Source organism: Danio rerio, chromosome 7 (genome assembly GCF_049306965.1).
Source record: "Danio rerio strain Tuebingen ecotype United States chromosome 7, GRCz12tu, whole genome shotgun sequence".
NCBI lineage: Eukaryota > Metazoa > Chordata > Actinopteri > Cypriniformes > Danionidae > Danio > Danio rerio.
In genome coordinates, this window is record NC_133182.1 from 14,357,157 (window position 1) to 14,384,416 (window position 27,260).

Genomic DNA, 27,260 nt, shown 5'->3' on the forward strand with positions numbered 1-27,260 from the left:
TCATATTTAATGCATGTTTATTAGTACAGACATTGTTTAGACATTACAAAATCAGATAAAAGTCTAGATATTATGCTGTAGCTACATTACAAACACAACTGTATCTAACATGAAAGCTCACTATAATGTATATAAGACAAGAAAACATTGAATACATATAAATTCTCAGACACTGCCATGTTGCAACATTAGCAAACATCATTGTAAACATTTCACACATTAAGGCACATTGTTGAGCAATTGATATGACACAATTTTAAAAAAATCTATATGGTTTAACAGCCCAAATCATTCTGATTACAATTATTAGTGATTGTCTGAAGGCTGCTATCCAGATAAATCAATTAGTGCACATGTTAAATCTATCCCTCATGACTGCTTGTTTAATTTCCACAGAGCACTGTCTGGAAGAGATGTTGGACACTGGATTCCTGAGGTGATCAGATTGACCATTTGAGTCAAACATAGCAGGATAGGGTCTCAGTTTCTCCAGCAGCTGATGACAACTGTGGTTTTATAGGTATTTATACAGTTTTCCATGGTAGGAGCCTGTTTAGAGAGAAAAATAATGAACAAGATTAATATCACATGGCTTACTGTCATGACAAATATAAGAAAATATACTGGTAACAGCAACAAGATGCTATTAAAATCAAGTTAAATCCTTTAAAGTATTTTTATATACAGAGAAAGCATATTAAATGCATGATAAAGTATGGGAAAATAATTGTCATTCAGTGAAATAAATATTTTAGTAAAATTAAAAAAAGACTCATTAAAATAAATTTAAAAGATTTTACATGATAATAAGTCAGTATTTTAGGGCTGCACTGTGATCATTAAATAGAGCCTTTTGTAATGTCATTAACAAATGTAAGTAAGTTAAAGTCATGTCGGATAAACCGTATTTGCAAGTTGTTGTTTTTTATATGCAAGAAAGAACAATACAAAGATACAATGTGAACAGAGACGAGGAGGGTTACATAAATAAAATTCCAGCAAAGTAAACAAGTTTAAATGATTTACACCAAAAAGGAGTTTTACATGCAATGTAATTGTTAGAGTCTTTTAAAGAGTTCACAAATAAATCAAAGTCCTTTCTGAAAATAAAAAAGTAAGGGTGTTTCTTTGAAAATTTACATTTATGGATTTTAAATGTTGCCAAAAAAAGCAATACATTAATAAATTTACAATGAGAAGGATCTATATTCAGTGAGTAACCAAAGAATAAATTTTTTTGGGAAAGCATTACAAGTTAAAAGTACATGAAAGACTCCATACAGTCGTTGTTACGAGAAAGAAACCGCGAGTTGAGGCCGTGTCCATTTGAAACATGGCAGAATCCATAGACGCAATGTCTGTCAGGCTTCATAGGCATTTTATTCATGTAAATATGCCTTATTTGTTTATAAAAAAAGAGTTGATTGAGAATTATTTGCTCTTCATGTTCTATAACTATAGATGACAAACCTGGCTTTATGCTCTTGTAATTTACCAAAAGAAGGTATACCACCATCTTGTGCCGACGAAAGTGACTTGAACGCTCCCGTCGTCAAAATTACGCCTTGTCAACCTGTATACAAACTTCCCAGGAGGGCTTGAATGCAGCATGTCGTTTTTTGGTGTATAAATGACATTTGATTATAGTAGGTGTTTCCTGTAAATAAGTTAAAACTGTGATATTCAATACTTTTTGCATTCTGATTTAGCTTATATTGTCATCTATCGACATTAGAAAGAGATAGAAATATCTACAGTTGCAGGCATGTCTGTGTTATTTTTAAATATAGTGTTTGAAGTTGTTTTTGCATTGTTGAAAGAAGAATAAAAATACTCTCTAAAAGACTCCTGTGTGCCAAATTAGACATTTGCCCTGTCTTGAATGTCTCTCAAAATATCTGATTGACTGAAATGCAAATGACAACCCTGCTTCAATGTAGATCAATCTATCAATCTTCAATGATCATCCAGTTCTGCTTTTTTGAAAACGGTGATCTGAAACACAATACAGTGCAAACATACGTTTTCAGCCATTTTTCAGCCACAAACAATAAAAGTGGATTCACAGGTTTGCAATATTCCTAAAATGTTAAAGGTAGTGTATTTTTGGAAAGACCAGAGTCCATTTTGATGGCTTTTCATTTGTTGAGTTTAATGAAAACAATCAAGAATCTAAATTGCACTGTGGTTGTGTTATTGTACAATTTAACTGCATCATGTTCACTATGCTGAGCGGCCATTATAGTCTTAAAGATGGTGGGATTTCGAGATAATTTCGAGTATTTTATATTGCTCCAAATAACGCAGTCAGTAAAAGAAAATCGGTTATCTAGTAAAAGGTAACTCACACAACTTCATGACACTTCTACATTCATCCCCCTTATTTGTTTTCAATCCCTCATTCTTCATTTGCTTCCAAAAGTGTTGCAAATCATTTCTATACCCCGTCACCCTTCGAATTTGTGTACGATGTGTACCAACGCCATTACCAGTTTTCCCAAATTATATGTAGAGAGGTTTATGGACAATTTAATCCCTGCAGGAGACTTGGCAAGACCCTTTTCTCTGTCAATTTTCACCCTCTGCTTCATTCAAACCCCCTCTCTCATTCTGCGCCTCTACAATGTGGGGTTTCTTTCTGTCTCTTTTCTTATATTCCCGCATATCTTTTTTTTCTTCTCCTCTAGCTCTCACCAGACCCCCCCCCCCCCCCCCCCCCCCAAAAAAAAAAACCCTCAGACAGCATGCAGCTTATGCAAATCACTGGCCTTTTATTCTCAATTCTCGTCCTCAGCCTTGAATGAGACCTCAAGAAAACACACACACACGCACGCACGCACACACACACACACACACACACACACACACACACACACGCTACTGTAATGGGAACAGAGCCCTCCATGACATTCTAATGCACTATTTACCACAACGCTCCACTATGTTGATTATAGCAGAAATGTAATCATATTATAAAGTTTACCTAATACGTTTACAACTCGAAACACTCTTAAAACAATTCTTCCGTTTTTAGGAGTGTAAGATGATGATTGGGCCATTTTAAAAATCTTATACACAGGATTTGTTTCATAGTGATCTATGAAGAGCTGTTTTTGAGGAACCCTTCTTGGTTTTTTCTTGGTCTGAAGAACATTTTGATAAACTAAAGAACTTTTCTGCACCATAATATGTTTGTACAATGGAATAGTTCTTGATGGAACCATCAGTAGACTATTTTCCATCCTAACATTAAGTAAATTGTTTCAAAGTTTGCAAAACTGAAAAATACCAAGTGTAAATTGGACTTGTTTCCATCAAGATGTTGGAGCACAAATTGTCATGCCCAACTGGGCCTGGTTCCTCTCAAGTTTTTTTCCCTTCACTTTCCTCAGTTTGTTTCTTGGTCACCACTGGCTTGCTTAATTTGGGACTTGAGCTGCGAATCGATGGATTTACTCTTCAACGTTTGGACTTTCAGCATAGAAAATTAAATAACAATGAACTGAACTAAACTGACCATCAACTCTGAAAACTATTTCAATATACTAGAACTTCTTTGTTAAGCTGTTGTGACACAATCTACATTGTAATATCGCTTTAGAAATAAAGCTAAATTTACTTAATATTAACCTGGTACACAATGGAGACTACTCATTAGTCACATAGGTGTAATGGGTGTTTATTGTGTAAAGGGCTTTCCATCTCCCACTATAACACTGTTTCTAAAGTCCAAAACCTCCTCAAGTTATATGGAAACTCAGCTATTGGTGATAAATAATCAATTGGGAATTAACAATTATTTTGAAAATAAAACTTAAACACTTTTATCTTAAACATTTTTCTTAATCTAATAAATCTAATAACTTTTTCCCTATTGTCATTTCATGGAATTCAAAGATCTACTCTTCTTTATTTGCATTAAAGGACATCATTGCAAAATCTGCCAATTTATTGACTAAAAAATCTTCATGGAGCCATATATATGCAGTATATTTATATAACATAATATATTTTTCCACTTTGAAGAACTTTAATGCATTGGAAAGATTATGAGATATAGATAATTATGTACCTTTTCTGATGAATAAAGGGTTATTTCCGTATATTCTCACTTAGAAATCTGAAGTTAGACCTTAGAAGTTGTTAGATCAACTTGAAAAGCTGCTTTAAAGATATTTTAATTTATTATTATTATTATTATTATTATTATTTTTAAATAGTGCAGTATTTTGGGGCTGCACTGTGATCATTAAATAGAGCCTTTTGATATGTCATTAACAAACGTTAAAGTCATGTCGGATAAATCGTATTTCTAAGATAAAAGTACACGAAAGACGCCACACAGTCGTTATTACGAGAAAGAAACCGCAAGTTGAGGGCGTGTCAAAATGAAACATGGTGGAATCAATAGACGCAATGTCTGTCTGGCTTCCTAGGCATATTTCTAGTGTCGATGGATGACTAAAAAATCTACAATCTACAAATAATACAGTATATATATAACATAAAAAACTTTTTCCACTATAAAGAACTTAATGCATTGGAAAGGTTATGATATATGGATAATTATGTACCTTTTCTATTGAATAAAGGGTCATTTCCATATATTCTCACTGAGAAATCTCTAGTAAATTTCATAAACCATTTCAGAGAAATAGAAGGTAACAGAATTACGTCGAAAATTTTTGTTAGATCTACTTAAAAAGCTGCTTTCAAGATTTTAATTTATTATTATTATTATTTTTTTTTAAATAGTGTAGTATTTTTAAGTAAGACTGTGAAAAATGCTGGGTTCCCAATCGATTTTTGTTGGGACAACATAAAGGAATTAAGTTTTAGAAATTTAGTTAAATAAACCTTATTAGCTTTTTACAAATTTAAGTGGATTGAACATAAAAATAATTAAAAACAAAATTAATTGTCTTTTCAGCTTATTTTATATACTATGGTAAGTAACTTGAACACACTTTAAGCATGTATTTTTAGTACAAAATTATAGTGTATTTACGCTGTACATCAATTTAACCAAAAACCATTAACGAGGACTTCGGGATTCGACTAGACATTTTAAGAAAAGGGGGGCTGTTTACCAAAAAGTCATTGCGACAAGGAGGAGGGGGGGCTGATGAATATAAAGTGCTTGCTGCCATTCCCAGGGTCTGGAACACACACACACACACACACACACACACACACACACACACACACACACATACACACACACAGGCAGGTTGTGTGTATATGAGTGTGTGAGCCAAGCAGCCTGACTTCCCTCAAACACTTTGACAGACAGGCCTTTTCACCAGCACATTTCTGGGGCGTCCAGCTCTCCTCCCTTAGCAACAGCCCCGAGTGGAGAGCCCCTCCAGCCGGACAGCAGGCCGCAGGGGTGGAGTGACGGGCCCGAACGGGTGTGGGTTACAAGGGGTGAGCTGGTTCACAGGGGTGGATGAAGAAGTTCCCAGTCTGGCTGGGACTCCCACAGGCAATGAACTTGAACTTGACTCTGATAGCATTAATGAGGATCACACTGCCTCATGCTTATTTGCATAGGCATTGCAGTGGGGGTTGTATTGTCAATTAAAAGCATAACAATGTTAAATGAAATTCGTGTTAACTGAAACAAAATAATGTAACAAGAACCTAAACATACACTGTAAAATGTTATGTGAAAACAAAAGTTTCTGTTACTTTAACTTATTTTAATAAGTTAGTCTGGTTTTAACCAATTTGTTTTAGCTAAAAATGCTGGGTTCTACACAATCAATTTGCATTGAGACAACATGAAGGAATTAAGTTAGCTTACTAGTTTTTTTATTTAATTTAAGTGGATTGAAGGTAAAACAATTAAGTTGTCCCCAAAAAAGGAAATAATTGTGTTGTTTTAGCTCATTTTAAGTAGTTTGAATAAATATCAAATGCAAATTCTTGAACTGAATGAAGTTCAACTTTTCTTGTCACGTTTATGTACATCATCAAACATCAAACCGACTAAAAATATTAATTTCATTCAACAAAAAAAATTTTTTTGGCTGTTTATTCACACAACAAATGTTTTAAGGGCACTAAAAATGCTAAAAGTTGCATATTATTGATGCACAATACAGCATTTTATTTGCTTTCTTATCATGCTGTCGACTATATAAAAACATGAAGCAATACACTGCATGTAAATGGTAGCTTATTTTAAATCAGCTAATTAAGGCAATAATGTAATTTTGTACTAACATTAAAAAAGACTACATGAAAACTAAAATCTTCATAAATAATTTCTTTAAAGAAATTCTCTTGAGCTGTTAAGTGTTTTCTGTAGCCTGCACTAAAAATTATTATTGCTGCCTAAAATGTTATAGTTGAATAAAATGAACTGTTTCTAAATACTAGGTTGCGGCTGGAAGGGTATTCACTGCGTGAAACATGTGCCACAATAGTTGGTGGTTCCCTCCACTGTGGCAACCCCTGATAAATAAGGGGCTAAGCTAAAGAGAATTTAATAAAAATAAACTTTTTTTTATTGATCTCAACTTCAATTATTCATTTTCCTTCGGCTTAGTCCCTTAATTATCAGGGGTCGCCACAGCAGAATGAACCGCCTATTATACCAGGATATATTTCACGCAGTGGATGCCCTTCTAGCTGCAACCCAGTACTGGGAAACACCAATACACTCTCATTCACACACACTTTTATACTACGGCCAATTTAGTTCATCTAATTCACCCATAGTGCATGTCTTTAGACTGTGGGGGAAACCAGAGCATCCGGAGGAAACCCAAGCCAACACGAGGAGAACATGCAAACTCCACATAGAAATGCCAACTGGCCTAGCCGGGACTTGAACCAACAACCTTCTTGCTGTGAGGCGACAGTGCTAACCACTGAGCCACTGTACAACTTTAAATCCACTTTCTAAAACTAAAACATTTTTGTTAAAATCTGATTAACTTACTAAAATAAGTTAAAATAGCATAAAAAACCTTACAATGATAAAGACAAGCTTTAGATGAAAAATCTATAATTGATAAAGTAGTAAACTGCAGATTTTGTAGATTAAACAAAGATTCTGTTTTAAAAGAAAATATTATTTTAATTAATTTAGTTTAAAATGTTGTTTTTCATGGTGTTAATTAATATTTTATGCGTACGTTTTACTACCAATTTTGTATTTGCAAGTTTATTTTTATTTCATGATTCCATTTGAAGGGATTGTTCACACACAAATTTAAAAACGTGGTAAGATGTCCTTTAAAAAAAGTTTTGTCCATAAAATGATAGTCATTCTTTCATTAATTTTCCTTCAGCTCAGTCCCTTTATTCATCAATGGACGCCACAGCAGAATGAACCGTCAACTTATCCAGCATATGTTTTACCCCGCGTAGCCATTCCAGCTACAACCCAAGACTGGGAAACACCCATACACACTCATACACTACGGCCAATTTAGTTAATTTACCTATAGCACATGTCTTTGGACTGTGGGCAAAACCGGAGCACCCAGAGGAAACCCTCGCCAATACTGGGAGAACATGCGAACTCCACACAGAAATGCCAACTGGCCCAGCCGAGTCTCGAACCGGTGACCTTCTTGCTGTTAGGCAATAGTGCTAACCACAAATGATAGTCAAAGGGTTTAAAACTTTCATTACACTCAAAAAATGGTGTTTGCTCTTTGATCAAACCACTTATTTAAAATGAGCTGAAACAACAACATTCTTGAGTTTGGTTTCAAGTTCAATCTACCTAAATTTGTAAAAATGATATGTTAACACTTTATTTTGATGGTCCGTTTTAGTATTAGTAGACTGTCTGCTTGATATCTGTTGATACTTGTATATCAACAGATATCAAGCAAAAAAATTTAAATCTACACTAACCAAAACCCCAACCTAACAGAATACTTATAATCTAATGAGAATAAGTTGGCATGTAGATGCAATGTAATTTAAATTCAACAAACAGACCATTAAAATAAAGTGTGACCAAACGAATAACCTAACTTAATTCCTTCTTGTTGTCTCAACACAAATCACTTGTGTGGAACCCAGCATTTTATTTTACTGTGCACTTAACATTCTAATGAGAATAATTACAATAGATCAACAACAATCTTTCAATAAACTGTAAATCTATATAGCCTTTATATTTGATAATTCTCCTCATTAGGAAGTAAAGTGGACAAAAAGTGAAGCAAAATGTGAGCATTGATCATTACATTTCAAGGTCTTTTCTAATGATGGGGGGCACGGTCTTGACTCCGAGTTTGTTTCTGAATTTTTAGTAATGCCCTTTGCTCTCGCATCTTCTTGGATACAGTGATGTGCGTATGAGTGGCTCTCTCTCTCATTTTTATTGCTTTTTTACAAATTACATCACCAGGAACTTTTCAACGCAACTGCATTCAGGTCATTCCAACTTCATCTTTAGCACTTTGCATTGTTATCCACAAAAGGAGAGTCTTTAAAGAGCACTGAAATAACGTTCAAAAGTGACCTCATTTTTTTATTTTTTTATTTCAAGGTTGCGCCCTCGATACAATACAGAAATGATGATTTCAATGGCACAGACCTGAATAATAAGGATCAAAAGTGCGAGTTTGTCTTCTGAACTGATTTGAAGTCACACAAGGGCTCTTTCATAAGCTTAGATTGAGATTAAAAGCACACTTAAAGGCCTAGAAATGAACGTTCTGCCATCATTTACTGACCCTCATGTTGATCCAAACCTCTCTTATACTTAGTTTCTTCTGTTAAAGACACATACATACACACACACAACATGTTTTTAAAGCTAATACTTTTTTCTAGTAAAAAGAAAGTAATCCAGGTTTGGAGTGACATGAGCATTTGTAAATGAGGACAGACTTTTCATTTGGGAGTCGATAACACATTTAAGACACAGAAAGTCCTTATTTAGACTTTGTGCCTTGTTTTTTGCAATAACATACTACTTTTTACTGTCATCTCACAGCAAGAAGGTCGCTGGTTTGAGTCCCAGCTGGGCCAGTTGGCATATCTGTGTGGAGTTTGCATGTTCTCCCTGTGTTTGCATGGGTTTCTTGAAGACATGCGCTATAAGTCAATTGAATAAACTAAATTGGCCGTAGTGTACGAGTGTGTGTGAATGAGAGTGTATGGGTGTTTCCTGGTACTGGGTTGCGGCAGAAAAGGGATCCGCCAGGTAAAAGATATGATGGAATAGCTGGCGGTTCATTCTGCAGTGCCAACCCCTGATAAATTGAATGAATGAATGAACGAAAGGTATAGTGAATGATAAGGTTAAATTAAGTCAATTGAATTGAATCGTTCGAAGGTCTAAACATTCTAAATTTAATTATTAAAATTAGTCTTCTTTACTGATACAAAGATCTTTCTGTTCATAATTTGACTATGAAAAATACCTTTTAAAGTGGACCTACTATGCCCCTTTTTGTAAAAAGATGTAAAAAGTCTCTCAAAATACGCCACAAATAATGTTTCAACAATGAAACGGACCTGTTATAGGCGTTGTCCGTAATTTGTGCCATTTTGCAGACTGTTGCTTTAAATTCAAATGAAATTTGAATTTTTTTTTTTAAAAAGGGTGGAGCCTCAAATGCCTATGTGTTAGCATAGTGGCAGATTCAAAAACTTTCTATGCTAATGATCTTAAAGGATTTTTTCATAGTCAAATTTAGAACATTAAGATCTTTATATTGGAAAACAAGACAAAAATTGTAAATAGGAATATTTTTGGGGGGTCTTCATGTTTTAAAGTTGACTTTAAAAATACCTTTAAGGCCCCAAAAATATACATTTTCTGATACAAAGACCCCAGGCCTTAAAGGTATTTTTTCATAGTCAAAATTAGAAGACCCCAAAAATTTTCTCTTTTATTATTTTTTCCATCACAAAGATCTAAACATTCTAAATTTGATGTATGAAAAGAAAATAAGTTTAAGACCTCCCAAAAATAATTAAAATAAAATTTTAAATAACAATATTTTTGGCGGGTCTTATAAGTATTTTTCAGTCAAATTAAGAAATTTAACACCCCAAAATATTCTTATTTAGATTTTGTTGTCTTTTTTCCAACACAAAGATCTAAACATTCTACGTTTGACTATGAAAAATACCTTTAAGACATAATAATAATCTTAATAATCTTATTTGGAAGTTTTATCTTGGAGTTTTTCATAGTCAAATTTAAAACATTAAGTTTTTATATTGGAAAACAAGACAAAAATTTTAATTTAGGAATATATTTTCCTACTTTTATTCTAAAAAATATAAATAATACTTCTAAATTATATTTTTGGGGGTCTTTATTTTTCATAGTCTTAGACCACTGAAAATATTCTTATTGTGAATTTGTCTCTTTTTTTCCAACACAATGTTTTTAGAAATGTATTTATATTTTAAAAAATTAGAACACATTCTAAATTTGACTTCATAATTCCATATCTGTGCTTAAAACAAGAAACTATATGCCAGTGGGTTTAGAAAGATGTGCTGTCACCCATTGATGTTCTGGATTTACTTGCGTCTAACAGTTGATTTTAGCTCTGTCCTGACTGTGGGTCTTTTTGCTGCCTGTTATTCCAGCCCGAGTCTTGCTCGGGAATCCCAATCCCAGGCTTTTCAGGGCCACTCGTCCAAGGAGAGGGGGAGAGAGAAAAAAGGCGGGGGAAACCATTTGAAAGCTCCCCCGTAGCTGATACAAAGCTGAGAACAACCCTTCGCCGGATAATCGTGTTTATCCCAAGATTAAGACGAGATCGACAGCTGAGGTATCCAAGGGGAATTTTACCGTAAAAAAACACACACAATGGTCTTTAACGCAAACCCAAGAGATGATTCAGAGTGGTTTTCAGCCACTGTTCTTTTCGCAGCTATGACCACAGATGAAAACGATACAGATTGCTCACCTACCACAGATAACTGTCTTCATTAACTCTACCCACTATCAACCTGGGGTTAATAAAATGGCAAAAATTATTCTATAACAAGTCAAGACACAAAACGACTTTATACAAACTAGATATAATAGTTTATTACCCATCCATCCATCCATCCATCCATCCATTTCTTATCCATCCATCCATCCATCCATCCATCCAAATATATAGGCAAAAAAGTATATATCTGTCATACAAATATATAGACAAAATTATCTATCCATCCATCCATCCATCCATCCATCCATCTATCAAATATATAGAGAAAATGTGTTTACTGTTTTCTCATTCCATCCATCCATCCATCCATTTCTTATCCCATCCATCCATCCATCCATCCATCCATCCATCCATCCATCCATCCATCCATCCATCCATCCATCCATCCATCCATCCATCATCTATTTATCTAATATATAGACAAAATGTATATCCATCCACCCATCCATCCATCATACAAATCTACAGACAAAATATGTTTCTTTTTATGTTGTTTAATTGATACATGTTTAATTTTATATTGTTTAATATATACAATATATAATAATAATACTATTATTATTATGATTATTATTAGACAATTGTTGTCTTAAAAAGCAAATAAAACTAATGCAAAATAATATATTTAGACAATACATCATGTTATTTACCTACACAGTCAATCCCATGAATGATAATCGATTATTATAAAGCTATATAATACACTGCTAATAATATTACTAATATCATAGTTATTATTATTATTACATGACTTAAGAAGCACAAGAAGCTAAAACAACTATTTACTATCCACTGTATGGCCATGATTATCTAACATAATCATTCATATCACAAGTATTATTAATCTTAAAGCAAAATATATAATTCATACGTGAAGTGACTTCAATACAAAACACTAAAAAATATCAACACAAGTGTGAACTGTCCTGGAAAGCAGAACTAGCGGTTTCCATTACAGCTGCAGTCATAAAATATACATTTCCAAATCTAATCTGACACAAAGTTTTTATCACGAGAGAGAGAAATGAAATCTCACAGAGCTGGCTCTTTCGGAAAAATAAATACGCGAAGCCCTTTAACGCCGGACATAAAGATGACATATGACAGGGAGAAAACTGTTAGTATGCCAGACAAATATTCCCAGATAGCAAACCTCCCATAGGCCTTTGATATTAACATGCCAGCTGCAGCAACTGCCACATGGGGCCACAGACTGAGAGCCAGACAGTAAAAGCCCTCCCCCATCCCACAGCTCGTCTCCAAAACTGCACTTTTTTTTCTTCCTCCATATCTCTTCAGTTCAATTTAAGATTAATTGTATAGCGCTTTTCATAATAATTAATGTAATAAAAGTGTGCGCTATTACATTACAATCAAAATGTTGTAGGGTGAACAATATGCACACTGTAAAAATATCCATAAGTTAGCAGTTTTCGGTATTTTGTCATTCTCGCTTTTATTTTTCCCAGTTTATTTAAGCTTTTGAATTGCCTCATGGGAGTTTGATCTTCTTTCAACACCCTTTAACCTTGAAAAGATGGAAAAAAGGGACGATTATTAACATCTATAATAGTTTAAAGTGATATATTGTCTGGGTCGGTTTTGTATATTACACTACAAAACATTGTAATAAACTGCAAGCACATTTTCCGCTATTTTAGCTTACTTATTTGTCTATTATTTGTTATATATTATCTATCTAATCATTTATACAAATATATAAGCAAAATAAGTTTATGATATCTATCTATCATACAAATATATAGACAAAACATCTATCTATCTATCTATCTATCTATCTATCTATCTATCTATCTATCTATCTATCTATCTATCTATCTATCTATCTAACAACCTACTAAAATATCTATAGAAGTCTCTGTTAAACTGTAGAGATTAAGCTCCCATAATGCAATTTCATATATATATATATATATATATATATATATATATATATATATATATATATATATATATATATATATATATATATATATATATATATATGAGTACACATAGTGTTATTTTGAAGTTGATATCTATTGTGTAATACACTTTTAATGAAGTGTGTTTGTGTTTTGCTTAACGTTGTGCTAAGTGTATATCTTAACATTAGTTGTTTATCTCGACCCATTCGTTTTTCTGCAGTGCTGGTGTTGAGATTAGAAATCCTCAGTTTCAGCAATCAGATACTTCTTTCAGTGCATCCCATATCAATAATTCCTCCTTTCTTTCTTTTTTTTTTTTTGTGTGTGCGACTGCTGTGAAATGCTGCCGCTGTCCCGGTGCAAACTTTCTCTATGGTTTTCTGTATCACTGCCTCCATTTTACTGGGTAATATATTGTAATGGAGCCTTAATTAATTGCTTGCCCAACCGCTGTGCCCTGGCAGAAGGGGGGAGAGGAAGGAACTGTCCTTCAAATTCAACTTGAACGCCTTCAATTTGTGATGTGCGTCATGCTTTTTATCAAATAAACAAACTACACACAAAACCATGAGTTGCTTTGACTCAAAATTGGGTCAAATATTGACAAAGCCAACAGCTCCCACATGACAAAATAGCAGAGTAATTTATAGTAAACACTATAGTGCTTTTGAACCCTATTATATTATATTACATTATATTATACTTTATATTATATTATATTATATTATAATTTATTATTTTATATTATATTAGTTTATATTATATTATTTTATATTATATTATATTAGATTATATTACTATGCAACAGTATACTGTTGTATTAACTTTAATGTTAATACAATATAACTATATATTCAAAAGTTGTAGAAAACTACTGTATTGGGTCATTTGTTTATATTACTATAGTTGTTATGTTGCCATAGCAACTATCTAATTACCAAAACAGATTAATTCAAGTACTTAACTATTTAAAAGATTAACCCTCAAACTTTTTAAGCAACCCAGCTTTATGTAGAGTGCAACATAAAATGCTTCCTTTATATCAGGGATCATCGAACGTGTACCTGGAGGGCCGGTGTCCTGCAGATTTTAGCTCCAACCCTAATCAAACACACATGAGCACGCTAATCAAGGTCTTACTAGATATGCTTGAAACACCCAGGCAGGTGTGTTGAGGCAGGTTGGAGCTAAACCCTGCAGGGCACCGGACCTCCAGAAACGAGATTGGTGACCCCTGCCTTATATTATACAGCTGGTGAATATTTTGCATATTTAATATAATTTACTATAGTATTTTTTCAAGTAGGTAATTTAAAAGATTAACCCCTAAGCAGTGGGTTTTGTAGAGTTTATGAGATATACAACATAACAACATAAAATGCTTCCCTACTTTATACTAGTAAATATTTAGCATATTTTCTATAATTAACTATAGTATTTCCTCATGTGCGCCGGGTTAAAAATGTTATTTTAAAAGATTAACCCTTAAACTTTGGGTTTAAGCAGCCAACTATTTTTTTTAAAGTGCACACGCTTAGATATACAACACAAAATGCTTCTTTTACATTATTTAACTGGTGAATATTTTGCATATTTACTATATATATATAACCATGTGGCTTGGTTCAAACTTTTATTTAAAAAGATTAACCCTTAAACTGAGTTTACGCAACTAGCTTTTTTTTTTAAGTGCACACGCTAAGATATACATTATAAAATGGTTCCCTTATATTAAACAACTAGTAAATATTTTGTATTATTTCTGGTAATTACTACAGTTTTTTTCCATGTAGGCTGGGTTAAAAATGTTATTTAAAAGATTAACCCTTAAACTTTGAGTTTAAGCAACCAACAATTTTTTTAAGTGCATACACTAAGATATACAACATAAAAAGTGTCCCCTATATTATACAACTACTAAATATTTTGAATATTTTCTAGTAATTACTCCAGTTCTTTTATTATAAAACATTAACCCTTAAACTTTGGGTTAAAGCAACAAACTATTTTTTAAAAAGTGCACACACTAAGATATACAACAAAAAAGCTTCACTTATATTAAACAACAAGTGATTATTTTGCATATTTACTAGAACTTACTTTAGTTTTTTTTCATGTAGGCTGGTGTAAAAATGTTATTTTAAAAGATTAACCCTTAAACTTTGGGTTTAAGCAACCAACTATTTTTTAAAGTGATACAACAAAAAATGCTTCCCCCCCCATTACACAACTAGTGAATATTCTGTATAACCACTCTAGTGTGCACTACAAAAATACATCACATCTACTGCATGAGGACGATTCCTGACAAGTGTACAATGGTGCTAAAACACACTCTCGACGCAGCCGCACGAAATAAAGCCGTTCCCTGAGGATAGTCTCTTAGGGTTTCGGTGCTAATTTAGGCATCTGGCCCTGTCTGGGCCTGAGCATCTTTCTCAGCTTATTACCCTCCGCTGTCTCTGGCACTCCATCCATACAGACAATGGTGGGAAACAGGGGGGACCGCGAACCCACGTCAAGTGCTCGCCGTACAATGCTGCCATTGTAGAAGAGGAGAGGGGTCTGGAATAATAATGTGGGCACTATCAAACTGTTTACCAACACGGAGTACACAGCGGAAGATTTATGAGGAATCAGCATTAGGGGTATTGCTATCGATGTTTGGATATGAGTAAAAAATATATGTTTTAATATAATTAAACATGTTTTTCTTAATAAACTGAGATGCAAATGACCTTATATTGAAGTGACTGCTGTGCCAGACACCATAAGAGATCTTTCTGCCCTTTTTTTTTATACAAGAAAGATATAATCATAGTCATTGCTAATAAAGATGCATATCCACAAAGTGCATAAAGTGCTAAAGAAAGTCATTTATTTTTATTTGAAGTATTCATCAAGCATGCATTTGAACTGAAATAATTATTGCATTATTTTCTCTCTTCTGCTCGGTGCAGACAGAACAAATATTGAATTTTTCTCGTGCATGCGTATGGATTCAAACCGTATGCGTTCTGTTTGACTGAAAACACAAAGAACTGGTAAACCACAAAAACAATACACAGTTCAGTGCTTGATTTGCATATTGAAAACTGGAAAAATCTGGTATGGGTTTGGCACCGTGCCAAGCGGCATAATTAACACTTTTCAGCCACTGCTCTGCAGCAGTCACATTATGCTCTGACAAGCATCCACTCCCCCTGCTCGACCGCTTATATTCACAAACACACAACAGCAACACATAAATGCAAACCTGAACATTTATTCTCGCTTCTGTACATTTGCAAAGAACACATTACATGTTAAACCATCTACATCTCTTAAACCATTTGGGTAAATACCATGTTTTGTAAGAGTATTGCAATAGATTCTCTGTTCAAGGATGAAAAAAGGGAAAGAAAAACGAGTTTTGTGTCCCTATCTGAGATATTTAAGCATTGAAGGTCTTTTACATAAAACCCAGAGAGATGAAGAGAGAGGAAACCCCTCCCCCTCACAGCAAGATACAACAGCCTAATTAGAAATTCTCTATTAAAGGTACAGCTTCTCATTTCCAGGCTACTATTTTGTACAAGGACGAGTTTAAATTGAGTCTTTTTTTTTTAATATGGAGACCTTCAGTTTTGATTGTCTGGAATAATATGTTGTGCTTTGTGTATTTATTAGAATGTAAATATAAGTATATATATATATATATATATATATATATATATATATATATATATATATATATATATATATATATATATATATATATATATATATAATATAAATTTTTTTTTTAATATTTCCCAAATGATGTTTGGCAGAGCAAGGAAATTTTCACAGTATGTCTGATAATATTTTTTTCTTCTGGAGAAAATCTTCTTTGTTTTATTTTCTGCAAGAATAAAAGTAGCTTTTAATTTTTTAAAAACAATTTTAAGGTTTAAATTATTAGCCCCTTTCAGCTATATATTTTGTATAATATATATGCAATACCTTGCCTAATTCCCCTAACCTGCCTAGTTAACCTAATTAACCTATTTAAGCCTTTAAATGTCACTTTAAGCTGTCTAGAAGCGTCTTGAAAAATATCTAGTCAAATATTATTTTTATATTATCATCATGGCAAAGATAAAATAAATCAGTGAATAGAAACGCGTTAATAAAACTATTACGAGTGAAATGTGTAGAAGTGTGTGTGCTTCTCTCTGTTAAACAGAAATAAATAAACATTTCCATATATTATGTATGTATTGACACAAATGTGCTGTGTTTAATCCTAAATCTCCAGCAAGTTCAGTGTGTAATCTTATTGTCTTTTTTGCCTCTTACAGGCTTGTGAGAAATCCTAAATCTCTAGCTATTTCCTTTAAACATATGCCCAGCATTTGTGTGTGTCTGTCATACACAAATATGAGCTAAAATCCTGCTTACATATCTCCAAAATCACGTGTTTGCATTCAGACTTGTTTCTGAGTGCATATTCATCCCTTGGAAATTTCTAGAATGCATGCAAGTGCAAGGACTGCATAATTCTCTTCAGGAATAAAAAGCTATTGCGAACACAGACAGAACACAACATCAAAGTGTCTTTGAAATTCAAACATTTGAATTCAAATTTAAATGCAAACGTTCGAAATATAGAAGGCTGCCACGTGCCGTTGTTAAAGCGCTGCTGTGCCTTTAATTGGGGGCTCAGTCCTCGCTGCTTGTTCCTATGCAATTATGTTAATATGCAGAGCTTGTCTGGTCTTTTTCATTAACAGAGGCGCTTGCATCATTGTTTCCTTTATTTGTAAGCTCCACGGGCACCTTCCGTACTCCAGTGATCTTTTTTACGCATCTTTTTTGATGGGTTATTCTGCCAAGCCTCCTCTTTTAGGATAAAATGTCAGTCTTTTTTTTTTTTTTTCTTTAAATGCTCATTTATGGACAACGAGGTCTTTTAGGCACGCAGGGTTTCCACGCTCAGTAAGTATGCAAAAACGGTTTTCTGTTATTACGAGGAGGATTCAGTGGCTTTAAATATTCAATAGATGACGCATCATTTGTCTCGTCTTCGCATTTTAATACATTTCAATGCATTTCTCCGAATATTTATGCTCTGTTCATTCGTGTTGTTTTGGTTAAAGCGCAAAAAAGCAAGGCAAATTTGTCATCCTAGAGCAAATATGCTTTCCGAATGCCTGTGTTCCACCTATTCAAATCATTTTTCCTTGCAGCACGGCTCTGCATATCACCAGCAATCCATTATGACGCAACCAGTCACCTTTGTGAAGTACATTTCAGCATCTTCCATCCATTTCAATGACATAACACGCAGCTCTCTGCAACCGAACGGCCTGCGTGTACGTTTACCACGTAACATCCCGAGCGGGCAATGTTATGTTTTGCACCTCTCGCCTTTTGACCAGCTAATGATACAAACTGTGGCTATTTTAAGAGGCAGCAAACATCATTAAAGCATGGCACAGTGTGGAAGCCGGTAGACCTCTTCTCTAACATTAAAGTTGGGCAGGGCAGAGCACATGCTATTGTAAGCATGGTGAGGGGCACTTGGCACCTTTGTGTCAGTAATTTGGCGTATCATTATGCTGGAGAAACAAAAGTGCTCTTCAGTACAGGTCGACTCTGTAGCATTGGTCAAGAGGACGCTGTATGTCAATTAACTTAGTCTCTCGAGAGAGTTCAAGCAGCTCTTGCTTTTTGGTTTCATCAAAAAAAAAATAATACTAATTTGTGTATTTGGTATTGGGTTGTTTGCATGATTAAATACTTACCAAACACACAACACAACATCCAGTCAAATAAAGGCATAGTTCACCCAACATTTACTCATCCTTCACTTGTTCCAAACCGGTTTGACCTTCTTTCTTCTGTTGCACACAAAAGAAGATATTTTGAAGAATGCTCAAAACCTGTAACCATTGTTTTCCATATATTTTGTCAATGGTTACAGGTTTCTAACACACTTCAAATGATCTTCTTTTATGTTCAACAGAAGAAAGAAACACTTGACAGTGAGTAAATTTTCATTTTTGGGTGAACTATCCCTTTAATTGACCGGAAGTTGAATTATGTCAAAGGTAAGAACAAAAATGCGCCAGTTTAACTATCTTTACCAATCTTGCCTTGTTTAATTTTTATCATTATTATTTAGATGAATATAGATTTGGAACCCTTTGAGGGTAGTAAATAATGACTACATTTTCATTTTTGGGTGAACTATCCCTTTAAGTTGTGGTATGTATTTGGTCAATAAAAATGCGCCAGTTTGACAACAAAACAAGTCTTGCACATTTGTAACTATTAATATTATCATTAATATGTAGATTAATAAAGGTTTGGAACCACTTGATGGTGGGTAAATAATGAGTTTTTTTTTTTTTTTTTGGGCAAACTATCCCTTTATTTGACTGGAAGTTGTGTTATGTATTTGGTAAATACAAAATTGGACTAGTTTGACAATAACACAAGTCTTGTCATATTTAAATTATTATTATTATTTAGATTAATAAAGTTTCGGAACCATTTGAGGGTGAGTAAATAAAATATATATATATATATATATATATATATATATATATATATATATATATATATATATATATATATATATATATATATATAGTAAATTTATGGATGAATATACATTTGGAACCACTTGAGGGTGTTAAATAATGAGTGTTTTTTTTTGGGTGAACTATCCCTTTAATTGAGTGAAAGTTGTGTTATGTATTAGGCAAGTACAAAACCACGCAAACAAACGCCAGTTTGACAATAACACAAGTTTTGCCAATTTTAAATTATTATTATTATTTAGATTAATAAAGGTTCGGAACCATTTGAGGGTGAGTAAATAATGAGTACATTTTAATTTGTGGGTGAACTATCTCTTTAACCATTTAAACGCACAGCAGAACCAAGGATTCATTAACGTTCAAAGCTCGCTACAAATCAGAAGCTCTTTGTGCATATCAGAGTGTGTGCATATAGATAACGTCTCACGTGCTAATTAGTCGGGAAAGATGAGAGCCTGATTTTTAATGCTAAAATTATTTGGGGCCTAATCTTACATCGCACCGAAAAAAAGCTACGAACAAATCGTTTTTTTTTTTTTTTTTTTTTTGCGTCGCTTTACATTTCAAACGACCCGGCCAATCATTATAAGCTAGCCCGATACAAGCAATGATGCAGCTTACCTCATGCCAACACAGCCATTTTAGGGAGCAGCAGCCAGTTTCTCCATCAAGATGGCTTCCTGAAAGCACACCCCTCATTCAGTCTTCCAGCATCTGGTGGTCCGTGGCAACTGGCAGCCTCTTTGTCCCCATTGGCACTTGGGATGTAGGCTCTCGCTCCTTTCTTTTTTTCCCCCTCTTTTTTTTTCTCCGGGGGCACAGATGGCACTAAATGCTTCCGTTGACGATGAAGGGAGGGGAGCTGGTAAAAGAAGGATGAGGGTTGACTATTATTTTTCTTTTCTTTCATTTGGACAATTGCACCATTTTTTCCCCCTCTGCCTCTTTCCAAAAAGGCAGTGTAAATGGCTGGCAGTTGCTAAGGGGAAACAAGAAAATAAAGGACAAAAAAGGCTCTTTTATCACTGCCAAAGCAGATGTCATGGCAACTGCTATATATTATTTCTTTAGCGAATATAAACGCTATCAGGCAACTATAATTTCTCGTCGGTGTCACGCTGAGTAACTTCATCAGAGACAGACAATCGGAAGAGGGGAGTGTTAGAAATGTAAATACTCCAATAGTCCAAAGGCATGCAGGTTTGGCTTTCGCCATTGCTGGTCACTGTGTAGGTATACCATATCAGCCCACATCAATTACTGTCCACCCATAATTTCATTGAATAACCCTTATTGGATTGGGCTAGGTAACCAGTTTAGCAGGAAAAGATCATTGTTAATGAATGATGACAGAATTTCTTTGCTCACATTAATTTTACATAAAGTAATATGCCATGTGATAGTGGCCCATACATTCGTATCATTATCGAGATGGAGACGGACATATAATTTCCTCTCTCCGATCATTTATCGCATTGAAGCCTTTGGCCTAATGTCCTGGAGTCATGCTTACCACATATTCTCAGCCATGTTGAAACGGGTTTTGATTTAGATTTATTTTCTTTCTTTTTATGCAGGTCGTGTTTAAAGCTTTGAGAGATTCTTCTTGAGATAATTATGTGCTTTGCTTTTTCTTCTGCTGAGGTTAACAGCTGTAGCAAAGCTTTTCTTTATATATGATTTCACAATGTTTGGAAATGAGCAACATCTGTGTAACACTGTATGATATAAACAGCAAAAATAAACAAGCCATAGAGCATAATGGAATATAAAAGTGATTTTGACTTGCACTTTGCTGTAAAGAAAGTACTAGCTAGCTAAAGCACAAATGTGAAAATAATATTAGCCTTTTTTTTTTAGCTTTAATTTGCATTTTAAAAGACATCTATAGGTCATGCAAACAACCAACAGCAAGCTTTAAATGAATATGCATGTTTGTATAGTGATATAAACCAATATATAGGTTTTCTGATAAAGACATTTGGCATTTTAATAGAAGAAATCCACTTGTACATAAACATAAAAAGCATCTATAGGTCATGCAACTGACCAATGCAAAGCTTTTATGAATTTGCATGTTTGTATAGCGATATAAACCGATATTTAGATTTTCAGATAAAGATATTTGACTTTTAAATAGAAGAAATCCACTCTTGTATGAACATAAAAAGCATCTATAGGTAATGCAAACAACCAACGCAAAGCTTTTTTATGAATATGCTAGTTTGTATAGCAATAAAAACCGATATATAGATTATCAGTTAAACATATTTGCCATTTTAATGGATGAAATTCACTCATGCATAAACATAAAAAGCATCTATAGGCCATGCAAACGACCAACGCAAAGCTTTAAATGAATATGCATGTTTGTATAGTGATATAAACCAATATATAGATCTTTAGATAAATATTTTTGGCATTTTAATGGAAGAGATCCACTTGTGCAAAAACATAAAAAGCATCTATAGGTCATGCAAATGACCAACACAAAGCTTTTTATGAATGTGCAAGTTTGTTAGAGATATAAGCCGATATGTTAGCCTGTACTCGAAAATGTAAATATTTTATGTTTTGTCAGTTTAGCAGTTAATTCGTACAAGTTCAGTTGTACAAAATTGTATGATTTTAAAAGAAGGCATGACACCAAACCCCACCCCTAAACCCAACCGTCATTGGGGGATGAGCAAATCATACTAAATTGTACGAATTAGATGGTACAAATTCATACGAATTAGCCACTAAATCAAAAAGTTACGAATTGCCGTGAGATTGTGTTGGATTTATAGATTTTCAGATAAAAATATTTGCCATTTTTATAGAAGAATCCACTCGTGCATAAACATAAAGCATCTATAGGTCATGCAAACGACAAAGAGAACGATTTTTTATGAATATGCATGTTTGTATAGTGATACAAACCAAAATATAGATTTTCAGACAAAGATATTTGCCTTTTTTATAGACGAAATCTACTCGTGCATAAATATAATAAGCATCTATAGGTCATGCAAACGACCAACACAGAGCTTTTTATGAATATGTCTGTATAGCGATAAAAAAACCATGTGTAGATTTACAGATAAAGATAATTGCCATTTTAACAAAAGAAATCCACTTGAACAAAAACATAAAAAGCCTCTATAGGTCATGCAATTGACCAACACAGAGCTTTTTATGAATATGCAAGTTTGATTAGCAATAAAAACCAGTACATAGATTTTCAGATAAATATATATGGCATTTTAACAGAAAAAAATCCACTTGTACATAAACATAAAAAGCATCTTTAGGTCATGCAAACAACCAACAGAAAGTTTTTTATGAATATGCATGTTTGTATAGCAATATAAATCGATATATAGATTTTCTGATGAAACATTTATGTAATGCATGTAGTGTGCTGGGCTTGATTAGGGATTACTATTTGCATTTGGCTGCTTTCAAGTGCATGCATTCATTAGCATATACTTTATGATTTGCTGTGTGTATGAATCAGATTAACTCTATACAACTAATTGTTCTAATTACAATGTTGCTTTGATTGCACTTACCAGATGGCGTTTTCTCCCTTAACTCCAGTCCTCCGGTCTCTCACAAAGACACTGCAGTCTGAGAGGCTACAATAAGTTGAAAGAAATAAAAAAATAATTACGTTTATCAGAATATTTTGGGGTTTTTACAAAATCATTTAAATTATTGGCAATTTACAAACAAATAAATGACAGCCAGATAATGAGCCTTGGATTGAAATGCTTAGGAAATGACTAATTTGCGCTTTTAAGTCACACATGGCATGTGAGATATTTATTTCATGTGGGAAAGAATGCAAAATCAGCGCATGGAACATTCTTTGTGCTATTCGTATTTTATTTAAATACTGTTTAAGCTCATGAAGACTATTTCCTTCTCTCTTCATTAATTTTAATTGGCACTCTTAGAGGAGTTGCACATCCTGTTGTTCTATTAATAGGCTTAGACACCTTTCTGCCTTTCTATGAAAATAAAACTATGCATCTTGTATATTTAGATGCATGCATTTCTAGCATTTAGCAGTAAAAAAAACCTTCAGATTAAATTAACCTACACCTCATGTACACACACCATTTATTTCTGTAATTATTTAAATACTAGATTGTGATTGTTTCAGAAATATTTCATGCTGTTTCATTTAAAGAAACACAGAAAAAAGGTTTGATATATTTCTGAAGAGCATGTGTGTGTGTGTGTGTGTGTGTGTGTGTGTGTGTGTGTGTGTGTGTGTGTGTGTGTGTGTGTCGCAGAGCTCCATAAACGTTATATAATGATTATCAATAATGATTATAATGATTTTAATCGTAAACTCTTTCAAAATTATTTGCTTTTGTACATTTTACCCCACGGTGAAATGGTGGTGCTATTTAACAGTAAGTATGCCACAAAAGGCCACATGCAAAATTAGCATATTCCGCTTCTTGTCTTCATCTCTGATTTGTACAGACAGATTAATTTAGCCAATCATAATGAAGCTACTTCAGCATGATGTCATTGCCTAGGCGTTTTGATTCCGTCAATGACGTCACGTATTATTATTATTTTTTTTGTTAGCCAGACCGAAGGTGTTCAAGCCGCAATTAGAATTCGAAGGAAATGCATGCAAATTAATAAAAAGTGTCCTTATTTAAATAAGCTATGATTAATCTTATATTTTAAATACATTTAGAAAATGTGTGGGGCTTAAATAAACGGCTGTCAAGTAAAGAGACAGTGAGATAGTAAGCCCTACGAAAAGTAGTGATACAAGTTTTCAAGTTTTGATGTCAATTCTATATTTAAGGCTAGAGATTTAAACCTTTTACCTTTTCTGTCGGTAGGCTAAATGAACGTATAAGTGTGAAGAGCACCAACACGAAGAAAGCCATTTTGTTGACACAAACATTTCACCTTTTCATCGTCTCATCCAGTGTTGGATGACGAAATTTCCAACAGTTTGATTTAGGAGCTGATTTATCTTCGAATGTTTATCGAATAGTTACAAAATACACAATAATGATAGTATAGATCAAACCGAGATCGAGCTAATGCATGCGTATTAAAAGCAGGCCTCATTTTACCCGCGTCAGAGGCTGGATAACAGCAGCAATGGCTTTTAGGCCTACCTGTTTCAGGTAAAGATAGCCTAAATGGGGATTTGTGGAAGTGGGTTTGCGAAATAGCTGGAAAGTTTCTAAACTTTTTATAAAGGTTAACAATGCATGTCATGTACAGAAATTATTTTCATTTGCACGAAAATCAAAATAGGCTACATATACACGATATAGGCCTAGTCTATGAACAAATATTAATAATTTTAAACAGTTTTAATTAGTATTTTATGTGCAATTATATCAACATTGCAGTTTTGCCATGTGCTACTTATCTACTAATCTGACGATCGAATCAGTCTATTCTTTCATTTTCATCCCTTTATAATTAATTATCATACTAAATAACTTTCTTAAAATCAAAACCACCATTCATGAAAATCGACGTGTAACTTTACAAATCAATTAATGAATAAAACAAGCATTACTGTCACTTTAGATAATATGTTAACTATAGAGGCGCTATGTTTAACAAATGTTTTCCTATTGCAATCGTGAAAATATCCACAAACAAAACCCTAAGCAAAATGCGCATTTAAGAAGATAAAACATTCCTTATGGCCTATACACACACACACACACACACACACACGATCTTTACATTGCAGTGAATTAATCTGGCAGTGTATGACTCACACAGAAGGCCTTGCTTACCTCATGCAGATTCCCTGCGATCATTGCATCCCATTCAACTTGTATGCAGTTAAGGAGGACGTTTCTACTTTCGGTTATCTAGCTTTATGAAGGCAGATAAACACTCATACAGCTAGATAACCAAAGATAGCAACTACCTCCTGTCAAAACTTTTTTGTAAAAAGTGGAACATCTCATAAAGTTGACCTGATAAACGAAAACAGGGTTAATGCGCAATAAATACATTACAGTCACTCTTTTAATAGTCTTGTAAATGCTGTTAACAACTCAAGTGCTGAATGGACTTGAGAGATTCCCCAGCCCTTCAGCACGTGCTGAAGAAGACACTATCCACAATAGCGGGCCTGAAGTTGCGGTTTCAGCCTGGATGCTTTTCCAATTGGAGTTATTGTCGAGGTTTTCATTCATCAGCCCGATTTTTAAAAGGGATTATGTCCCTTCTGGTCACTCATAATCTTAAAATAATTAATAAATAATGGCCATTATTAGGCCTCCACATGCATAATTATATCTTCAGGTCCTGCATTTTAAATTATATTTCCGCAGACTGCAATAAGGCCTTTCGTTCAACTCTTTGTACCTTACTTCCCGCACAATTATTCGCCATAATACCAAAGTAGTGGAAGATAAATATTAATAATACTTTTTTTTATTTAACCCGGATGAACATTTAGTGAGTATTTAAATAGTTTACTTTTCTGTAAGTTAGCTATACTGTACCCACGTTTCCCTCACGTATAGTGACGTCACATTACTTCATATACTGCTAAACAAGCATGCTGTTATATATAAAAAGTACATATTACGCTTTTTAAACAATTAAATAAATGCATAATGTATTGTGTAATAAAATATAAGCGCGCAAGGTTGGCTCAATTTTCACACACTGTCTAATAAACACGGATTATAAATATTTAAAAGAGAAATGCAATGAATGGATTACGCTTCACCATAAAATACTAACCCCTAATTTTAAGATTAAGATCTACAAAACACGTGTATCGTTTATATAACACAAATTAACTTATTTAAGGTTATATAGCTTCTATATCGCAGTCACGTTATTATTAAACATATACGCATGCAATATATTTAATTGAAATGTCCCAGATATTAAAGATTCACCTTGAGAGAGTGTACAAAGTGTATAGACAGTGTTGAGAGGGCCACATGCACTTACCACTGAACATGGCCTTGTCTATCATATGGGGTCAGCTATGAATAGTTCCCGTAAAACGTTAGATTCATGCATTTTTACAAATACGCATAATATATTTAGTGTTCAGTCATCTTACTGATTGCTGTCTATAAGTGGAATAAGTTATTGTGACCTCAACAGTTATACGAGTCAGTTCATGTACAATAATAATAGTAATAATAATACAAACGCACAAAGATATATGGGTAGAAATCATTTAGGTAATTTAAAAATCTTACTTTTAACAATTGACGCACATATTCCTCACTGTCAGAAAGTAAAACTACGAGTGGCCGTGTGTCGGGGACAAATAGAGGTTCCCGTTCAAGAACATGACGCTAAAAAATCTGTGGAAACATCTATAGCCAAACGCCAAACTCTTCGGTGCATCTCTTCGGCGACGCGTTTTCCCATTCAAAAAAAACTCGCAGTCCTCAAGTATTCGGCCATCGAATATTGCGTCTCAGCCATCCAGAGAACGGAACAGGCAATTTAATTTCCAAGATGGGGATTTCATCCCTTGAAAAGCATGCTTACGGTGTTCGTGCGCGCACAGACGCGAGCTTTACTTTATGAAAACCGCGCACGAGTGTGAGCTGCACGCGATGTTCTCGTTCCCTTGCCTCCTGCGCGCTCTGTGGATGCGATGTTGTCTCTCTCCAGCTCGAGAGAGTCTAGTTTCTGACTAAATGCATCCTCCTCTGGCAGTTCTCTCCTGCAGTGACGTCACTCCAGCAGCAGGCAGCCGAGCGGCCAATCATAAGCCCACGCGCGTGCTCCTTTTCTCCATCTCTCTCTCTCTCTTTCCAGCGCGCGCGCTTTCTCGGTTCGCCGAGTGCGCGCGCGCCAGAGTG

At 34.1% G+C, this 27,260-nt stretch overlaps 1 long non-coding RNA gene and 1 other non-coding gene across 2 annotated transcripts; both read right to left on the reverse strand.

Annotated features, from left to right (window-relative positions):
- si:ch211-132d3.4 lies at positions 1-27,089 on the reverse strand. The gene is given in 5 exon segments (NR_186720.1): positions 1-549; positions 20,053-20,293; positions 22,986-23,051; positions 25,209-25,394; positions 26,646-27,089. It is a non-coding gene; the product is annotated as a si:ch211-132d3.4 (long non-coding RNA).
- On the reverse strand, positions 25,262-25,349 carry mir9-6 (microRNA 9-6). The gene is given in 1 exon segment (NR_045222.1): positions 25,262-25,349. It is a non-coding gene; the product is annotated as a microRNA 9-6 (primary transcript).
- Positions 27,090-27,260: the final 171 nt, after the last annotated feature.